We start from the raw sequence: 23,613 nt of genomic DNA on the forward strand, positions 1-23,613 counted from the left end.
GTTAGCAAATCATTTATCTTGAAAGGTTAAAAAGAAAAATTGTTTGCCTTGTCTCGAAAGTGGAAGGAATATGCTCTCCCCTTAATTGGGTGATCAAAAATCTAGACCACTCTTAAAGCTTTCTTTACTTCAAGCAAATAAATCCTTTAGCAGGCCTGCCTTCCCGAGGAGTTGGAATCAACTCTTAAAGCCATTTATGGCCGGTGTGAAGGGAACGACCTAAGTGGGAAACGACTTTGAAACCAAGTGTTCCAACCCACTATAATCAAAAGTGGAAGGTGATGAAAGTCCTTTTCAACGGTGGCACGCAGTGATTAGCCTTCCCCCAGTATCCTCAAGATACGTAAAGCCTTTGTTATAAAGGTTGGGAAGCCTCCTGAGGGAGTTTATCACTGACGGTCGAAGAGGAAGCCTGATTACGAACCATAGAAATAGAAACCTTGAGCCGAGTCAGTAACCAGACATTTATAACATCATAGTGCAAGGGTGGGGAAGAATCCGCCCCCAAGATCACTCACCATATATCTCCCAAGATAACTACTCAATTGTGAAGCGATTCACTTTGAGTTAATTTATGACAAAAGGCAAAAAAATGGGCGCCCTCTAGGGGGTGACATAGCTGTTTGAGCTGACGGAGTATTAAGACTAGTGGGCTATGATGTTATTTATGACCTTTGAATAAAGAGTCTTTTTGAAGTGTATTATTCGTATCCAAACCTGTTAAAACATTGGGGATTTGAACACATCCTCGTAGAACATACGCTTTTTGTTAGATTAGGCAAAATGGTTGTCTTTTTGGTGTTGTGCTTCCATTTACTACTTTAGAAAATCATCCATCAAGACTGAAAAATTCACAACAAGAATCCAAAAAAATTGCCAAAAACCAAGCAAAGGAAAGTACCAGGGCAGTTTAGCGCGTGAGAGTAACTTCTTAGCGCGTAGGGTACTTTTGTTAGCGCATTAAAGCATAAAGTTAGCGCGTCTGGTCAAAACAGTAGCGTTTTATCCAAAATTTCAAAACAGTGTTAAACAGTTAGCATATCTAGAAAACAACCTAGCGCGTTGAAGCATCAACTTAGCGCGTAGGATTCAAACTTTAGCGCTTAGGGTTTAACAGTTAGCACGTCATAGACCCATACTAGCACATAACTTTTTGAGTCTAACAAGAAACAAATTTTAACAGTCGAAAACTTTACGCATGGTAGCGGGCAGCCTAGCGTGTGTGGTCATTCTTTTAGCGCGTGAAGTAAATTTAGTAGCGCATCTTGTCTCTGTTTTAGCGCGTGACCAAAAACAGAGAAACAGGGGGGCAAAACAGTGAGGAATTTTGAAAATTTAGAAAACATCTTTAGAAGCCTCTTTTCATTAGCATCATTTTTCATCAAAGCAGAATAGCGAAAACAAAGCTGTAAAAACCATTTCTTGAGCAAAGTCTGTGTCAAATAAACGTTGTAAAAATCCAAAACTGATCGCACGATAAAACATATCTATCCTATCAAAATCTGGAAACATCATCACAAGTATCAAAAGGATCCTTTATCATCTCACGGATTTCATCTCAAAAACACTTGTTTAAAACCTTAGGTTGTCGAATCAAGTTTCCATATCGGGAGATTTTATCCATATCATTTGACACACTTTGTCGTGAAGGGGCATCTAAACCTTCACTTTGATAGAGTAAAACTTGAATTTTCAAAACAAGATCAACTAAATCCAAAACAAATCGAAGGAAACCATTGATCACTTATACATGACTAATCCCCATATTCTGATAAGAAAGAATCTTTATCGTAACATCACGTTAAGGAAACAACAACCAAGTTTTTCCAAATTTATCAAGAGAAACAAGTTTTTATACATCAATCGTCAACTCTTCAAATCTCATCGAGTATTCCTTCATCACGTCAAATGTTATATCCAAAATAAATCCAACAAATTTGACAAAGAGCCTTTAAAGACTAGGGCATATTGTCAAAAATCCGCTTTTAATCAAATCATAAACCGTGGAGGAAGGATCAATCTGGCATTCTTGCCTGACGAGTGTATCACTTATAACACACCCCGACCTGAACCACCAACCCCCGAGCAACATATCAAAGAGGATTTTGTCCCCTTCATCACTGAAAGTTTCTACTAAAATGCCTGTTACTCACTCTCAACAAAACCAACAAAGCGAGGCACAAGCAAAATCTAGTATGAATCGAAGGTTGTCAAATCCTTTTGAAGGTCCACACCTAGAAGATACTAAAATTTCTGAAGAGCTTCTTCAGGAATGCCAAGAAAGTGTTTCATTCCAAAAGCTTGTAGAAAAGCTTATGGAAAATGACAAAGAAAAATACTTGCTCATGCTCACAAGCAAAGGAGTCAAACTCCTTGAAAACTTTGACGCAGATGTGTTTAGAACGCAACCTCAACATTATGAATATCAACACAACAATGGGAAGGGGAAGCACGCGACCCTGAGCAAGATATCCCTGATCAAAACATACTAGAACAACATACACCAAGACAAAACATCCCGGATCAAAACATACCGGAACAACATACACCAAGACAATACATTCCCGATCAAAACATACCGTTCCACACACCGTTTCAACCAAGGATCAATACACAAGAAGAACTCTTCCCCCGACAAAACAATACACCTTTGGTTGCCCTTACTCAACAAATGCAAATGTTACAAAGACAAATGCAAGACATGCAACAAGGGACAACAGTGCGGTACTCATTAAATGAAATCTGTCCTTATCCTTTTGATAGAAGATTGCACATGATCCATTTTCCTCCAAACTCAGACATACCTAAATTTGACAAATACGATGGAAAAAGTGATCCCCGTGATCATGTCAGAGAATTCTGTACCACGAGTCTTGAATTTGCTCATGATGACACCTATCTGATGAGGTTATTCCCAAGAAGCTTGGGAGGACAAACAATGGAATGGTTATCCAAAATTACACCGCCTGTCAGATCGTTTGATGAATTGGTTAACATGTTCATAACACAATATTCCTATAACATTCAACATGCTATAACCATGCTAGACGTCTGCAACACCAAACAAAAGAATAATGAAACATTCATGATATTCCTTCAATGCTGGCGATGTATAGTATCACGATATCCTTGAGATATTCCTGAAAAGGAGAAAATGGAAATCTTCATTGACAACTTGAATGGTGAGATGAGTTACAGGCTCAAACTCCAATGCATACCGTCTTTCGCTAAATTAATCAAAAACGACATTCAAGTAGAGGAAGCATGTGTCAAAAAGGGAATGCTCAAATTCTTTAAAGAAGGAACAAATTCATCAAACTACAATAACCAAAACAACAACAACTTAGACAAGTCTTGATTCTGGACTCGAAACAAAAACGAAGGCAACAATGAATCGCATGATCCAAAATCCAAGCAACCAGTGCTCGCATTATCCGGAAATCCTCAAGCTACGAAAAATCCTAAAGGTGCTAATCCAAACGCTAACACATGCACCGAATACCAATCAAGGTCAACCCAACGCAAATAACACCAACGATACTCAAAACAAAACCATGAATCAGGGACCTAATAACAATTCACGCGACAACACTAACAATTTTCAGAAGCGTGTCTTCACACCACTGGGGCAATCACTAGAGTCAGCATTCAGAGAGCTTCTAGCAAACAAGATTCTCTCCTTGCTTGCAATCAGCAACTATGAACCCCAAATCAAACCACCTTGGTCGAATGATTCACACTATTGTGATTTTCATTGTAGCAAAGGTCATCGAACGAACGATTGCATGAGATTGAAAAACATTGTTCAGGATATGATTGATCGAGGTGATTTAACGATAGATGGTCTCAAAACAAATGGTGACCACAGAGCCTTTAAAAATCCTCTTCCAAACTACAACAAAGATGGAGCTTCAACCTCAAACGATACACGAGGAGCTCGTATCAACCATATCTACAATAACACCATCAATCACATATTAGTTGAAGATCATCATGTGAATGTCATCACCATCCGAGACCAGCATGACCATGAATCAATCAATGTAACCACCAGAGCTCAGAAGTATGTCTTGAAGGGACATACCACGCCTACAACCACTACACCAAAAATCTAATATGATTTAGTCAGCCAACTACGCAAAACTCCGGCTCAGATATCTATACTAAAATTGCTGAAACTGTCGCCCAAACACAAAAACATATTGGAGCAAGCGCTATTGGAAACAACTGTACCTCAAGATCTGGATGCAGACAGATTTCAAGCCATGGTCACCCATATGACAGGGCCCCATAATCACACCTTCTTAGAGCATGATAATACTTCCTTGAGTCATTCACATAACACTCCTCTCCATATTGAAGTCATTGTTTATAAACACCGAATAAAAAGAGTCTTAATAGATGGAGGAGCTGGACTTAATATATGTACTTTAAAGCTTATCCATGCATTGGGCTTCTCAGAGGAGTCTATTGGTCCACGTAAAAAGATTACCATAAAGGCCTATGATGATGAGGAAAGGTCATCTAAAGGAACCGTGATGTTACCCATTCAAGTTGGACCAGTGCAAAAAGATACTGTGTTAGGTCTTAGACATAGACCTCACCTATAATATTTTATTAGGTCGACCCTGGATACATGAAATGCAAGTCGCACCTTCTACGTATCACCAGTGTGTCAAATTTCCTTATAACGGACAAGAGGTCTCTATATCTGCTGATCACAATCCATTTCAACATTGTAATGCAATGGGGGTAGCCCAGGACAGTTTGGTTCCCCATAATAGGGAAAAACAAAGATCCTCAACATCAGATCTACAGAAGGCAAAGCCCGAATCCTTACCTGGAGATTTCAAACAGAAAATGCAAATCAAAGAACAAGGTATGGGAGAATACTCTTTGAAACCCATGCGTTTGGCCAAATTACCAACATCGCCCAGATCTCATGGATTGCCCACGCCATCAACACATCAGGTAACTCAGCCCATCACCAAATTTGATGGTACCTTCATCCAACTAAGCACTCTAGCACATGAATCAGAAGATAAGGACATTCTTAGCTGGTTATACAAAGATGAGGAAGAAGATAACAGAGCAACTGCTCTGGATATAGTTCTACCAACACACCTATATGGAAAGAGCTACTTAATCATGCAACAAATGGGATATGATGGTAAATGACCTATTGGAAAATGCAAAGAAGGAGTCACTGAGCCCATAGACCTTCCTTCACAGCCTAGTAGAGACAAAATAGGATTGGGTTGTAAACTCACTTTCCTATTAAGAAGGACACCATGCATAACTCCAAAACCTCAATGGAAAGCAAAGAAGAAGTACAAAGAAGAATCCTGGCAGGAAGCACTATTTGAGTCAGCAGAAACAATCCACAAGGCACGTGAACGTCAAGAACAAAAGCAACATCAGGAGAAGCTTCTAAGTCACAAGAAGGCCATATCTGCAGCAATAGCTCATATTCAAACGCCAATATCTCAAGAACTGATAGTATCATCTCCTGATACCATTATTCCTCCCCAAGGAGGCACAATATATGAACAAATACAATAAGTAGAAGTAGGATCTGACACCGAATCAACAAAAACTATCAAACTGGTATCCATCATCAAAGATCTATTTTCACCCTACAACATACCTGTTTACGACACTGATAGAATTTGGGATGATGCCTCAGAGACTGATTCCAATGAATATGAATGGGGTAGCTGCTCAAATGCTACTGCAGATATCACTGATAATATTGGTACCATATCCCTTTCTCAAGAAGAACATAACGCAAACAATAGACCTCTTGAATTTGGACCGCAGAATATCTATGACGCCAAGGAAAGTGAACAGAAACATTATGAACAAGTCTATACGGAAGATAATACCATCGAAGACCTCGACAAAATCCTTGACTTCTTTACTAAAACCAATCACGATGAAACCTCTATCTTGACACTTACAGTAGCAGAACTTGATCCACCGAATGATTCCTTACCGCTTGTCTTTCCTGACCTCATTGACTGGAACGAACCCGAAATACATGATATACCAATTTCCCCCGACGATGAATCTATTATCCACTACCTATGTACTGTTAACCCGAAAATAGGCTCTACCAGTGAACGAAGTAACGATGTCTGCAAACCAGGGAGTGCCAAGTCTCTCAGTCGCAAAAATGAACCAAATAAAAGATCTGATGCTGAAAACCAGTCAATGGCAGCTCTAGATCACAAAAAAGTAAAAATAAAGGACGCATCTGAGGGTGAAAACCTTTTTAAGGCACCTAAAGATGGGAGACTTGACACTCTTCCAGAACACTTTCATGAGCGATCACCCATATTGATTGAGCCCACTCAATCAATCAACATTGGTATCACAGAAGTAGTCAAGAACATACACCTTGCAAAATCTCTGACAGAGGAGGAAAAATCGGCATTTATCATATTTTTTAAAGTAAAGCAAATTAACTTTGCTTGGTCATATGCAGATATGCTTAGAATTGATCCACACTTAATCATGCATCACTTGTCCATCTCTCCAGGAGTTAAGCCAATCAAGCAAAAACTACGAAAGATGAATCCACAGGTAGCACTCATGGTCAAAGCTGAACTAAAGAAACTATTAGATGTTGGATTCATCTGACCCATCGACTATGCAAAATGGATCTCCAACATAGTGCCAGTATCAAAACTAGACGACAGTATCAGAATCTGCATTGATTTCAGAGATGTCAACAAAACCTGTTCAAAAGACGACTTTCCTTTACCCAGCATCGACATAATTGTAGACCTCACAGCGGGCCATGCAATGCTCTCACTAATGGACGGTTTCTCAGGCTATAATCATATAAAAATAGCCCCAGAAGATCAAGATAAAATAGCGTTTACCTGTCCTTAGGGAATGTATTGTTGGAATGCTATGCCTTTTGGCTAAAAAAATGCAGGGGCTACTTATCAAAGAGCAATGACAACAATCTTCCATGACATGATGCACACATTCATGGAAGACTATGTGGATGATCTGCTAGCTAAATCATTCACCAGAGCAGAACATCTCGGCATCCTAACAAAAATATTTGATCGATTGGAGAAATTCCAAGTTCGGCTCAACCCTAAGAAGTGTGTCTTCGGGGTTACATCAGGAAAGTTATTGGGCTATATTGTCTCAGCTAAAGGTATTGAATTGGATCCAACAAAGGTACAAGCCATTATGGAAATGCCACCACCAAAGAATATCAGTCAGCTCAGATCTCTACAAGGACGACTTCAATCAATTAGGCGATTCATCGCTCAACTAGCTGATAAAAGTCTACCATTCAATCATTTGCTCCATAAGAATGTACCTTTCAGATGGGAGACCAAGTGTGCAGAATCATTTTATCAAATCAAATAGTATCTGATGAACCCACCAGTTCTAGTACCACCAGTTGTAGGAAAGCCCCTTGTTTTATACATTTCAACAACAGATATATCACTGGGGGCACTGTTAGCACAAGAAGATCAACAAGGAAAGGAACGAGCCATCTACTACATCAGCAGGACATTGAATGGCTATGAACTCAACTATACATTCATTGAGAAGGCTTGTCTAACAGTAGTCTTCACATCTCAAAAGTTCCGACATTATATGCTAACACACACAATTAAGCTAGTGGCCAAAATTGATCCTCTCAAATATCTATTCAGCAAAGCAACTCTTACCGGCCGATTGGCTAAATGGGTCATGATTCTCAGTGAATTTGACATCCAATACACAAAATGAAGAGTCATCAAAGGACAAGCAATTGCAGATCAACTAGCTGAAGCACCGCTACCAGGAAAATAAACTATGGAGATTGAATTTCCAGACAGGGACGTTCTTGCTATTTCTACCACACAATGGACCCTATACTTTGATGGATCCTACACCCAACATGGTTCAGGTGTTGGCATTCTATTCATCACTCCCGAAGGACACACTATACCAAGATCATATAGGCTTATGTTCCCATGCACAAATAATGTGGCTGAATATGAGGCATTGGTTATAGGCATCAAAATGGCCGTAGAATGGAAAATCACAGAGTTAATAGTCCATGGAGATTTGCAACTAGTCGTCAATCAAATCAACAATGACTATTAGACAAAGGATGACAAGCTACTACCCTACAAATGAATGGTGGATGATTTCAAACAGTATTTTGTACACATCACCTTTGAGCAAATACCAAGGTTGAACAACAAAGCAGTCAATGCCATGGCTACTATCGCTTCATTACTACAAATTCCAGAGCAATAGAGTCGTTACGAGTTTCTGGTAGAGCAACTGTTCTCCCCAGCCTATGACCACTCTGAATCTCATGTTGTCTATGCCTTAACCGGTTCGGATTCGCCTTTATATGGACCGATATATGATTATCTAAAGAATAATATCCTACCCATTGACTTATCCTGTAACCAAAAACATAATTTTATCTGACAAGCCGCCTGTTATACCCTTACTGCTGATACTTTGTACCGTCGAGGTCTAGATGGTACTCTTCTTTGTTGCCTTGATCGTAATGATTCTAATTCCGCTTTACACGAGCTTCACGAAGGTATTTGTGGAACACATTCAAGTGGGACTACTCTTGCTAAAAAGCTTCTAAGGATGGGATATTACTAGCCTACAATGGAGAAAGATTCTTACCACTTCACCAAGAAGTGTCCTAAATGCCAGATCCATGGCAATCTGATACATGCACCAGCATAGGAACTGCAGCCATTTACAACATCCTGGCCCTTTTGTCAGTGGGGACTAGACTTGGTCGACAAAATTCATCCTTCATCTTCAAATGGACACAAGTTCATTATAACTGCAACATAATACTTTACCAAATGGATAGAATCAGTCCCAATGACCATAGTAACCGGAAAGCAAATTGCGTCTTTTATCCTAAACTATCTGATATGCAGATATGGTATTCCAAGTTCCATCATCATCGATAATGGACGACCATTCAAAAACCAAGATGTCTGAGAACTATGTGAACAATTCAAAATACAACATCGGTTCTCTACACCATACTACCCTCAGGGGAATGGTCAAGCAAAAGCATCCAACAAAACAATATTGAAAATTCTCAAGAAAATAGTAAATGAGACAGGTAAAGATTGGCATATACAACTCAATCCAACACTTTGGGCATATAGAACCAGCATCCGTACACCTACAGGAGCCACACCTTTCTCATTGGTCTATGGATCTGAAGCTATTTTACCGCTAGAAGTAGAAATTCCATCTCTCAGAGTATCTCTAAAAGGCTTAATCCTAGATGAAGAGTATCGGGTCAACTGACTGCAAGAATTGGAACTATTAGATGAAAGGCGTCAACATGCTTACACTCATCTCAAAGCATATCAGCAATGCATGTGCAGAAGCTACAATCACAAGGTCATCCCTCGCAATTTCAAGGTTGGTGACCTAGTCCTCAAAGAAAATCCAAGAAATCAACAAGATCGAGAAAAGAAAGGGAAATTTGAACCTAACTGGTTGAGTCCCTATGTCATCATATCAGTCTATGGATCAGGTGCTTATCAGCTCACAACCTCAGAAGGAGATGTGCTCGAAGAACCAACTAACAACATTCATCTGAAGAAATACTACACTTGAGTAGTCTAATGCATGGAAAAAACAAGCAAAAAATAAAAAAAATAAAGAAAAAACAAATAAAAAGGTACAATAAAAGCAACTGGTGAAAACCTGGTAACAGGCGCTATTGTGAAAGAACAACTCCTCCATCTATATCTATACACTTGTAGTAAAGTACTATCGGCCATCGCCCGACACTTAACAAATATCCAGTCAGGACATACTTAGCGTAGTCACTATCCTGGTCTATCCATATATCCTTTTACCACATTCCACCATAACTTGGAAATCACTGTACATATTCACATCAAGAGGCACACTCAGCTAGGGGCAATAAATCGTCAAAACTTGCAACACATTCAAGACATCAAGACTATTTGCAAAACTCAGAAACATCACATCCAACAACCAAAAACTTCACTCCATCACAAAGCAAAATATTGGATCACTAAAACAAGAATCACAAAAATACCAAAGATGGATGATTTTCTGAAGTACTAAATGTTGCATTATCGCATAAAGTTTTAACTATTTTTGCATTTGAACTTTTTAAATTATTGGATTTTCTGCATTTTCTTACTAAATGCTTCAAAGCTAGAGATCATGGGGAAACTCCAATATTTTCTTAGTCTTCTATCAGTGAGGCGATCATTTGTACTATGTAAATACTTGTCTCAAGACGTGATACATCGAATATCACCGAAGACATGATTCCACTTTACGCATACAAATGGTTTAATCTTGTCTGTTTATACGCAATCCGCATCTGGTCGTCCTGGTTCAATTATACCTTGACGCTTGTGCTATCTTGGAAAATCAAACATCATGTAAATTTTTCTCATGTCATTATGGTTCAATTATACCATTATGCTTGTATAAATTTTCAACATATCCCGAACAAATCAATGCTCAATGATGATACCTATATCAAAAGCACAATAACATATGGTTATATCAGGATGACAAATGCAGAATGAGGATGCTCCAAAAACAAATAGTTGCATATCATTTTAAAAATAGTTGCATATCATTTTAAAAGTAGTTGCATATCATTTTGCATATCAAATCATACATCTCATTTTCAAGATACATCTTACATCATTATCAAATCATACATCTCATTTTCAAGATACATCTCACATCATTATCATTATCATACATCTCATTTTCAAGATATATCTCACATCATTATCATTATCATACATCTCATTTTCAAGATACATCTCACATCATTATCATTATCATTATCATACATCTCATTTTCAAGATACATCTCACAACATATCAAAGCATACATCATACATTTACATCCTGCATCATATCATCTATCTAAGCATTGCATCATCATAAAGTAAAGAAAGAACATATAGAACATGTATCCATAACACATCACATGATCAAAGAAAATGGTGTCATCTCTCTATATATATCAAAAATGGTCCAAATATACAAAATCTGTCATGTCTGTGCCCAGTACAAGCAAAACAATGATCTAAAAATACAATAGAGACATCGTCTCTCAAGTATGACTATCTCCTGAGGGGGATGGTCTCGCAGCTGACGTCCCAGCTCCTGGATCTCCAGGAGGATCCTGTCTCGAGGGCCCCGTCATGCCTCTGCTCTCTAACTATGTCCCAGTCTCTCGAGATCGACTCGATCTCGCCTCCGTGAAGCTTTGTACTCTATGCTCCCTGGGCACAACATCCTCGTAATAGTGTCTATAATACTTCGCATCCCTCACTCTCGAGGACAACTCCCTCATAATATCTCTCATCGGGCCCCCTGCTGGCGCTCTCTGAATGCTAGCTGCCAGCTCCTCTACCTGACCGCGCCGTTGTATCTCTGTATCTCGCTCTAGAGTCACCTGAGTAATCTGACGCTGCTGCGCCAATAACTGTGCCTGCAGCTGCTAAACTGTCAACTGCAGGGTCTTGATCTGCGCATCCTCCACATGTGTCGGGACTCGGACCCGTAGGGGCTCCTGTGAAGGGGTACCCCCTATCCCTCTGCCTGTCCTAAGTGCTAGTGGAGGTAACTCATCAGTCCTCCTCCTCCGTGTTGGCCGCCTCCACTCATCTATCCCTCCCACCGCTGCCATCACCTCTCCCACTCTCCCCTCCTCCCCTGCTCCAATCGCCAGCCCTCCTCTCCCCCTGTCCATCACAGCTTGCCGAACTGCTCTCTCCACTCGACCTCCCCCATCCCTACCCCTGTCTCCTCTCCTCCCCCGATATCCTCTCCCCCGTCATCCGCCTCTTCCTACATCATCTCCATCGTCTCCATCTCCCTCAATATCCTCCTCATCATCATCGAAGGCCGACTGCATCTCCTCAAGATCTGATATCCTGGCAACAACATGAGCTGCAAACAAACCAGCTAACTCATGGGTCATCCCTACTTCTAAAATCTCGAGAGCATAGTCCCATATCTGCCCTGCTAAGCTGGAGAACTCCTCTACGGCTGCTTCTCTGTCAATGGTAGGACCCCAATCAGGTATGTCCTATCTCCAACGCGCATACAAGCAGGTCCCCTATGGTATACCCTGCTGCTGACCATACTGCCTCAACACCCTACCCACCTGAAATCTCTCTATCACAAAGGGCATCCGCCCTATCAAAAACCGGCTCATAAACACATAGGGCATCTCTAGCCCATCCTCTGCTCATACCTCACAATCTGTATACGGTCACCAGACGACCGTATCTATATCATCCAGGACCCTCCTCCAATGCTCTAGTTTGCCCAGCTTATGCTGAACAACCAGACCCCTGTAACCATAAGCATATGCCCGCCCAGCAGGCCTGTCTCTGTCCACCAGTGGTCTCGCTGTTGGAATATGCTCCTAGCACCATACCTGTAAAAGTGTCACGCCAGTTGACAAATTGCCGTAACCCAGATACACAACCTCATGCAGGTCCCTGTACAAGTGGGCTAACATGGCTGATCCCCCAGCAAACTTGCGGCCCTGGGTCACCATCTCCTCGAGAACCAATCCCCAACCCACAGAGAATCCCTTTGACCTGCGATCAGGATAAAGGAATCCACCGATGAACCTTGCTAGTACTGATGGGAGGGGTGCATAATCTAAATCCAGGAACTCCTGCCATGGGATCTCATACTCGCATACCGTCTCATCATGAAAAATGTGCCGCAGCGCCTCAGTACCACCTTTCTCCGTCTGCTCATATGGCAATAAAGCACCTGCTACTGGAATCCTCAAAATCCTATAACAGTCCTCTGGAGTGACTGTCATCTCACTAGTAGCAAAGTGAAAGATGTTCGTATCACTGTGCCACCTCTCAGTGAGCGCTGTAAGTAGACCTCGGTTCACAGTGAACCGAGGCATGTCTAGCAAAGATGATAAACCACATCTCTTGATCACATCTAGGTCAGCCTGTGCCAACCGAGGTATCAATGCCCAAGGTCTGGGAAACCACTCCTGCAATTGCACCACTCCCAATCGCTCCTGTCAAAATGCAAAACGAGTTCAATATCAGTGTCCACATCAAAACGAAGATATCAAAATCAAACTCACATCAAAAGCATGAAACAATTTGCTCATCTCATCAAGTTCCGCATCATATCATATCAACTTGTAACACAACTCAAGTTTTCAAAAACCATATCAAAACTTGTAAAACAACTCAAGTCTCCACATCATATAAACTTGTAAAACAAATCAAGTTTCCCACCCATATCAGCTTGAAAAACAACTCAAGTTTCCAACCCATATCAGCTTGTAACACAAATCAGGCTCCACATATTGAACTTGAAATAGTACAAAAACAAATCATGGTTCGATCAAAACAACACATTCATATCTACATCAATAACTTGAAACAAATCGCAAATTAAATCAAGTTATATCAACACTCATATTGGACACATTTTCAAAAACACGATCAAAGACACAACAACTAGCAAAAATCCACCTCCCCAGGCAAAACTGACCTTTTCCTATGTAATTTTTCACCTTCAAAAATTACTAACTCTTGCAAACCTGATCCATGCGCTAAATAAACTTGGCTGTGCGCTAAAATACACCCATGCACTACCCTATTTTCTCCACACGCTATTATGTCTACCCTATGCGCTAGACTAGCTCTATGCGCTATTCTTTTTCCTCCATGCGCCACCCAACCTACACTAAGTGCTAAAAATGACTTATGCGCTAACCTATCCCATGCTTGTGCTACCTATTTGACCCTATGCGCTAGGTCTAACCTACGCGCTAAATCCTCCTACCCATGCAACCCCCCGTGGACCCTATGCGCTAGGTCTAACATATGCGCTACCCTTTTAACCTGATGCGCTACCCTATGTTCATCATGCGCTAACCTAAAAATTTCATGCGCTACCCTATTCCTTTTCAGACGCTACCCTAAATTAATACCCTATGCGCTACCTAATTTATCGTATGCGCTAAACTACGACTTCTATGCGGTAAACCGTTAAAACCGAATTTGAAAAATAAAAAACAGACCAAAAATGATCAAATTCAAAATAAAAAAGGGGTCAAAAGCGTTGACTTACCGGTGGTCCATATGCGGCAGGTCTCCGATGCCTCCGAACGCGCTCGAATCGATGCGTAGAATAAGGAATAGACATTTTTTCTTCTCTCTAAAAATCTCTTTCTCCAAAGTCAACAAGCACAAATGAGAAAAAACAATGCACTTTTTCCCTTTTATAGGGTAAAATGAAATTAGGGTTAGGGAAATGAGCATGTAATTTGCTCGCGGTCTCCCTCATACCCTAAAAACACGTCAATTATCGGGAGATGAATCAATTTCAATGTTTTACCTAGCCAAAATTTTGCGCCGCAAACGCAATTATCAAATCAAATCAAATTTTTCAAAATTTTGATTCATCTCTCGAGAGGGCATTATCACCATCGTTTATCAAATCTGGGACATCACACATCAAATCTGGGGCACGACATAAAAATCATAAAAAACGACATCGATCATAAAATCGCAACAACACATCATTTTCTTTGAAATAACATGTGCACACACGTCACTTCAAAGAGGGGCAAAATGTAGACGTATAAAAATGACCATATTCCCAAATGAATATTTTATGTTCATTCATCTATTTAGTTAAATCCAATTTAATTAAATTACTTGCATTCCTCTACTTAATTAAGTAAATTATTCAATTTATTTAGTTAAATTCATAAGACCCCTTTCGCATCATTTAATTGAATAAATCAATATATTTAATTAAACCCCTTTCTAGCTACTTTTAATTAAATTTACATTTAATTAATAGTCCACTCCAAATTGAATAAATCTAATTTATTCAATTTCCCAACTTGCAACCAAATTGAAATAAAGCAATTTATTTTAATAAATTCTATTTTCCCTCACCCACTTGCATTTTCCTACATCTCCCACTTGCCTCCTAAACCCCTTTCTAACCTTCTTCTAGATTCTTCTAATCACTTCTCAATTAGCCTAACCCATCTCCTAAATATTGTCACATCCCTAAACAAAGGGAAGTCGCTTCTCAAACCTCCAAAGTCTTCCAAACCATTAATGGTTAACCCTCTTACATGGTTAGAGACTTTTTTCCATAAACTCAACCTCCATCTAACCCAAGGGTCTTATCAAGCATTTATTGTTTTGACCATGGTTATCCTTAAACCTTTGCACAAGAGTTTATCCTTTGGGTAAAAGCTTTATCCAATGGATAACCCTAACTTAACCTTAACCCTTAACCCCTAGGGTAACCATGAGGTCTTCTCAAGCATTTAATGCTTCTTACATCTCCTCTCAACCAACCTTATGTCGACAATTGTCACCATTTCATTGGTGCCAATAGTAAACATGGATTCCCAACTTTCAAACTTGGCCCTTGATTAACTCTTTCAATCCTGACCATCCATTGCCCTATTTTTGCTATAAATAGAGCTCTCATTCCTCCATTTTCATCATCTAAGTCTTTAGCATCACACTTATACCCAAATCCATTTAAGCTTTCATATTTTATATGCTCATCATTTAGCTTCTCTTTTGAAATAGGAATTAATCTAAATATGCTAATTTAGAGTATGTTCCTTATCATTTAGCTTAATCATAGACTAATATAGCATGCTAGGATAGTCTTGTTTGCTAACCTTGTCATCTTATAGCTATTTTATTGTATTTGTAGTATCATGCATAGCTTAGGATGCATGTCATCTTAAAATCCACAAAAGCATCCCTCGTTCTTGCATTTGCCATCCCTAAACCACTTTGCTCAGTGATCTGAGAGAAAAAACATTGGTTTGAGGGACCGCGTAAGATAGAGAACCATGGAACCATCCTTGGGAAGCTGAGCCATACTTCATGACTCCATAGCTTGCACCAAGAAGTCCTGTGGGTGTGTGAGCAAGGCTCCTTAGACTCCGTTTTTCACATATTGAGTTCTATCGACCCGCTTTTCCCGCATACACATAAAACTAAAGAGAAATAAAAATAGAAACCCCAACAATAGACATACAAACATAAATTGAGATTTCCCAATAGATAACAAATTACAAGGGGATTTTATAACATAATAAGTTTAGCCATGAGATGATGATAAAGAAATCTCGACATACGAAGAGATAGGATACTCAAACACATTCAAACTAAGATACCAAAGGTTGTGTGTGTATCATCACATCAATTGTACATATCACATATGCATAAAAAGACTACCAATTTGACATATAATAAATTGGCAACGATAAAACATGAATACATTTAGAACACATGAACTAAGATGCATTCTTCATTATCTTTTTAAAAATATACATGTCCAAAATCCTTTCTATACATAGTGCAAATCAAAATGTCATTACAAATTTCTCATAAAATTTCAGCAAAGTTTCTCCCTCTGTAAAAAGTCCCTTTTACAATGCAAAAGCCTTGTATTTATAGGCTTGAGAGAATAACTATTTTGTAACCACTTAGCCTAACCACTTTGTGTAACTACTTAGAATAACTTCCTAAATAGCCACTTAGGATAGCTACCATAAGCAAACACTTAGAGTAACTACCCCTTTCAAGACAAGTTAGGATTTATCTAACTTTTACAAATCTCAAGTTCAAAAGCTAACTTTAGTTACAATAAGTGACTTAAATCACTTTTACAAAGAACAACTTGAAACATTATAACATTAAAGTTATGGATCTTGCTGAAGTACGCTTCTCCATCTTTCCCTGCTTCATGTATAACACTTTCTACAGATGTTGTCAATATTGAGTACCACTTATGTTGATTGTGATCTCTTTGAGGTGGTTTTGTAAAGTGGTTCGCATGCTTTGTCTTGTGATTTGTGTTTGACATGCACTTCTACACTCTACACTTTGATGCATGTTCATAACTTGGTGCTAATCTTACATTTTCGCGTGTAGATAAAGAAGATGTATTTGCTTAGTTTCTTGGGTAGTTAGAATAACTAATTTATCACTTCAACTATCGGCCATTTACAATGCTTTCCAAACTTATCTGAAATGGCTGACAAACTCTAATAAAACTTGAATACATTGAGCCTTGATTTCGTATCGGGCCTTTGGACAAGTTGTCAAACTTACCGAAATCACTGATGGGCATAAGTCCATTTTTGTGTTGACCTTCAAAAAGATAGATGTAATATACTTTTTCAGCATGTTGAGCAAGGTGGCCAACTTGGGCATGTTGTTAAAATTGTCGATGAAGATGTAAAATGCTCCTTTCGGGAAGTTGTGAATCTTGGGGAAGACACCGATTTATAATTCTCCTTTCGATATTTTGAACAACTTAATAAAGTTGGCCGATAACCGATCTTTATTTCAAAACACAACTAACTTACCAAGCTTCGGCTTCTTCGCACTCATCATAAAGTTGGTGAACTTGCCATTATAATCAAATAATATAAAAACCAATCAATGATATCAAAGCATTGGTCTTCAGACATGTAGTGTCGCGGTTAAAACACTTCATTGGTGAAGCGGCCACCAAGGTTCAAACCCCTACTAGGCCATTGTGCTCGTAGGCCTTGTGTCTTTGCTGGGTCGTTGTGATTGAGGGTTTGAACAAGTGAAGTGTGGGGATGAGGTCCCCTGATTGTGGCCTCATTGGTTCATAGCTCTAGGTCAAAAGTGTTTCACGTGGAACCGAAGGATGTGTCATGCTAGCATCGTCGGTCACGTTAAAAAGTTTACCGCACATTATTTAAAAAAAAAGCATTTCGGGTTCGGTGTCTATGATTCTACATTACATACATATATCTCTAAAGCACTTGGAATTAGATTTGATGAAATCCCTCTTCTATTATGTCTTGATGGATGTTCATACATTGTGCTTTGACTTCTCATTATTGGCGCGAGGCTGGAGGGAAGCAGGCAAAAGTAGTTGAATTTGGCTTTACACCTGAAAATTGCATTTGCTTGAAAGTTTATAAATATTTTTTGACCAATCCATTTTGTGCAAATGCTTCAGTCATGGCATTCGATACAGACCACATTTCATTGTGATATTATTAACAAACTATTGAGGCGCTTTGTTTTTATTGACCAACCCATTTTCATATATGATCTTCAGGCACCAAGAAGACATATCCAGACATCCACCACAACTTCAACTAACATATTAATAAGAATATTTGGAGTGTTGTCAAGATAGTTGTGCGGGTATGAAGTTCAACATGCACATACAATGATCAATTATTGGTGTAATTCAATAACCATTGCTCATGTGATCAAATAATGAACAATCTCCATTCACTAAAGCATGAACAAAAACCACAAATAACCATTGCTCATGTGATCAAAGCATGAACAATCTCCATTCACTAAACCATGAATAGCCATTGCTCATGTGATAAAATGAAAACAAAGCTTGCAATGTTAGGATATATTTCAGAGATCCCTTGCGTAATCCATGTTCTGTGCATTCCGTAATCCTCAAATTTCATGAGTTGTCATCTCTTTGAGGCGTGCTGTCAAAGGTTGCAAGATGCCGATTTAGACATGCGAAGTGCATTTGATTATAGATTTCTAAAGATTTGTCAACATATCCATTTTGCAGAGAGATGATAATCATTACAGTTGCGTTTGATGGAAAGTTTCTAAATTTTTTCAATAAAATCTATTTTGTGCATAGTCTACACTCATTGTATTTCATTCCTGTAGATGACATCTTCTTGAGGCATTTGATCATGCAACTCGGGTGCACTGTCGATGATTCCATATTTTGCATGCATGTCTGCCATGACATTTGATTGAGAGTTTGTTAAATCATTCACCAAACATATTCTATGCGAATTCTTGTGATTTTTACCTATGAAGTGACATCTCTTTGAAACAATTCAGGAGCCTCGAGTCTCTTCTTGCACTTGCACATGCATGTCTTCGATAACCGCAGGGATTGGCAATGTTTCTAAGTTAGTTATAATAACTAACTTCCATATTGGCTTCTTCATTGCTAACGCAAACTTGTCAATTCCCAACAACTCCTCTTGATTCGTTGGATTGATGATCACCCACAACTCCATCAGTATTTTGTTCAATTTTCACAACTTGTCGATGAATGAGTTAGAATAACTAATTCTTTAATGAATGAGAATGCACTAGAGTCTTTCAAAACTGAAATAATTCATCGACAAGTGAAGAGTAAAGTGAGTGAATTGGTCTTAAATACTTCGAAAACTTTGTGAAATGAGCAATAAATATCATTTTGATATGCAATTTGATAAAAGCGTCATCTTTAGTGATTTATTAAAATGTAACAACTCATCGAAAATGCCTCAAGATTGAATACCTTAGCATCTTTGAAAACGACCACATTATGAAAAATCTCAGTAGGAAGGAACATTGACATAAAATTTAAAATTTTGAGAAGTTTGAAATTGGGGCTAACAGTTGGCTTTGATTGGGGACAAGGACCACAAGCGACTTAGGATGAACCCATAATCTTAACCGACAAAGATCAATACATTATCTTTTGGGCAACAGAGTCACAAAAAGAGGAGACAACACGAGACTTATTGGAGAGGCCAAGCACAAACCAAAAATGGAACCAACACAACAAATTTTTTTGACTAGATATGTACATGGTAGGTATCCCTACCTCTGGTGGCTCCAAAATGATCATACAAAGCCATTCATGGGCTGAGAGAAATAGGCGCCTCTATAGAAAAGTGACGTGCATCCATGTGACACCTATAAGTTGCATAGGTGGAGTAAATCAACATGTATAAGATGAGAAATATTTTTGACCAACAAACTGAACAACCATATCTCATCATAAATATTCGGGCTCTCTTAAATCAAATTGGTACCACCTTGAACATTATTGGAAACTTTTGGAATATTCTCAAGCATACCAATATCCTCTATTTGAAGATCCCTCTGATAGTCTGATTTACAATAAATTAACCCACAAATTGGACAACCTTCATATAGTCTATGATGTGAAGAAACTTGAGCTGGTACAAGTATGGAATCTTTTCCTTGAAAGTCAGCTTTCGATAGCCTAGGGTCATCCTCTATTAGAATATTTTCCTTGAATGTCAGAATGAGACTCTTATTAGACATATCCATTTGGTTGAACTGAGGGAGATTGTGTTTCAAATGAAGAAAGGGGAAACCCCCAATCTTGATGGTGCCCTAATTAAATTTTACCAAGAATTTTGGGAGATTATCAAATTTGATCTTTTGGAGGTTGTGCGGGAATCACAAGGAATAAATTGATGTTGAAAGTGTATTGGATGGAAATGAGGAATTAAGGTTTTACCAATTAAGATAATTAAACCACTAACTAACCCAATTAATCCAATACATTCAAATAAGAGTGAACCTAATAGATCTAGACACAATCCAAATAAAGAAAGGACTAAAATTACGATTAGATTCACTGGGTATTATTGGTTATCCTCTTTCTTGCTTGAATTTGAAAGGTAATTGTGAAATTAGGGAAAAATAATGAATAATTGAAGTCTATTGTCAAAAACAGATTGCTACAGATGTCCCATAGAGCCACTAACTAAGATTTGGGCAAAAGAAAATGTTTAAAACTTGTTATGAGAAGTTCAGCCTGATTTTTTGGGACCAGGTAGTATAGATTCACCCTGGTCGTCCGAATTTTCCATCGTTAAAAGTTGAACCTATTTTCCATTATCGACTCTGCTAGAATTATCAAGTACAACTCTTGCACCTATTTCCTACACACAAAAATAATGAAAATAGGGTTGTGGATAGGGGTTTGTGTTGTGTCTCCACAACTTTGAGAAAAGGGGACCCATCTTTTTCTTGTCTGTATTTTGTTTTGTTGCTCCTTGTGTATTGTGTCCTCTCTCTCTCTCTCTCTCTCTCTCTCTCTCATTTCCTCTTTTTTTTTTTCTTTCTTTTCTCTTTTTTCTTGTTTTCTTTTTCTTTCCTTTTCTTTCTCTTTGTTTTCCTCATTTTTTAAGGATCGAAGATCGATCTTTCCATCTCCCTTTTCCCTTTTCAAGGATAGGGGAAAGTCTGATCCTCAACCCTTGCCCTTTTGTTGTGTGTTTGTTCCTTTTGGAGCAGTTGGGGATCAAGGATGGTAACATCCTCGACCCCCAACTCTCTCTCAGTAGAGATTGGGGATGGTTGACCCCTGCTCTCCAATGGGCCCACCTCCTTAGTGTTGGCTTTTAATAAGCCCTTTCGGGTATATAAAGGTATCTGAGTTGTTTTCTTTTGCTCATTTTTGCTTGGTCTTCTTAGGTGTTTATTTGTGCTTTCATTCTTTTTGGTGTTGTCTTTGAGTTTGCATTGTGATTTTTCAAGCAAAATAAGGCACAATGGTTGATTCAGAGGTCATATTTTTGATGTTGGTTTGTTTTTGCTAATTTTTCCTCCTTGTTTTGGTCTTGCATTCTCTTTTTTGTTGTTTGGGTCTCTTTGAGGCCTCACCCTTCCTCCTATCACTTTAGGATAGCTTTTAGGCTTTTGTCTTACATTTGCCCCACAACCCAGTTGAGATTAGGTGCATGCCCTAGTCATTGTTTTGTTGGTTTTTGTGTTTTGTTAGGTTTATTTTTATTTCCTTTCATCGCCTAATTTTAGTTTTGCATCTTTAAGTGCTTTTAGAGCTTAGTTCAGGAATCGACGAAACCCAAGACTAAAACTAGGCCTTGTTATTTGCTTTTTTCCTTTTTCTATGGTTTGCTAGATCCTTTTCAAAGATCGGGGATATTTAATTCTTGATTCCTATTATCAAGGATCGGGATGGTAACATTCTTGTCCCCCTACTAGTGCCATTGTATGAAGCAATCGTGGATCGAGGATGGTAACATCCGTGACCACCGTAAGTGTTATTCTATGAAGTAATCAGGGATCCATGGTGATGATTTCCTTGACCCTTGAAGAATCCAGAGAGCTTGTCTTAAAGTGGGGATCGGGGATGTCTTCACCCCCGACCCCCAAACATTGCAAAATTTTGAACTTTGGTATGGCCTCAATAAGGTATTTTCACTATTTAGTGCAGTTGTTATTCACATTGTTTAGTTTCAATAATAAGACTCCTAATATTACTTTTCGGTGCAGATTTGCTAATGTCTGAATCAAGGGTAGTCACAAATGAAGTACAAATTTGATTCTTATCTTCCTTTGATGAAGTTGAATTCTTCAGACCATGATGTTACTGATATAGATACTAGACATGTGGACTTGAATGAGTTCTTGCAAGGATGAGTAGATCGGATGGAAGGACCACTTGGGCCAATTCATTGGTATGATTAGGATTGGTTCAAGCAACATGGTTCCTTGTAGCCTTACAATCTTGTAATCTAATAATGGCTCATGCTTATAAATACAACTCTAATGAAAGAATGGTTTATATCCCACTTGATAATGTGATTCTAGATATCTCCCCTAATGCTATTTAAGATGCATTTCATATTCACAAATATGATTCATATGCACATGTCATAATAACTCAGGGAGAACTATACTACCAAGAAGAAAGAGACCCCATGAGATACATCAATGATAATTTAATGGGAATTCCAAGAAACCAGGCCAGCTTGAGTAGAAAAAGATTTTTCATCGAGCCTACTTTCACTTAGATGCCAAGGATTATATCGTTCTCCTTAGTAGGGTGCTAGGGATACCAAATACAAAGGAATTTTGCCCTTGGATGTTGTTATTCATCACAATGATCCTTTCTAGGACCGAATATAATAATTGGGGAAGAATGATAAGTGACATTTTGGATGAGCAACTACAAGTTAAGATAAACCCAAAGTTTTATATGACTTATTACGTAGTATACTTACTTGCAGCTCAACCTACTTACCCTAGCTTGAGAAGGGAGGGTTCTCTCCCAAGTACTCATGTACATTATCACTACCCTCAACTTCAATTAGATAGGAGCAAGAAGGATCATTGCATAGTCATTGAATTCTTCATGTTTGTAATAATCAGATCAATTGAAGAAGACTTAAGTAAAAGGTTGTCTCCAAAAGTTGATAAAAAGATTCACCATTTTGGTAGCTACTTTGCCCGATTAAAGACTTTCAAATACATAAGGGTTGTCGGTTGCACTGTACCTCCCTACAAGCTATCCTGATACACTTGTGACATGTTAATTATACTAGAATTATGCAAACAAATAGCAGATGCACATAATTTGGTGAAGAGTTGAGGTGACTCCTATTGTTTTAATTAAAAAAAATTGTAGTTGAGCTTGTATTGCATCATTTTTCCACCTTGTGGATGATTGGATGTGCCATATATCATTTCAAGCAATGAAGATAATTCTGAGGAGCCTATGAAGCACATAGAAAGGGAAAAGCCTAATGAAGAAGACAAACATGAAGAAGAACAAGAGCAACAACATCAGGATTTTGAAGATATCTTGCAAACAAAAGGTGCAAGCACTAGTTCCACTCCTTCCTAGCTTGTAAAGTCAATTGCTTGTAGAGAAAGGAGATATAAGGAAGTGACTGACATAGATATCTTTATGTTAGAGAAAAAATTTAAGAGTCCTAAAACTAGAATTATATATTTTGGAGAATGGATA

This window comes from Cryptomeria japonica, chromosome 8, assembly GCF_030272615.1.
Source record: "Cryptomeria japonica chromosome 8, Sugi_1.0, whole genome shotgun sequence".
Lineage (NCBI taxonomy): Eukaryota > Viridiplantae > Streptophyta > Pinopsida > Cupressales > Cupressaceae > Cryptomeria > Cryptomeria japonica.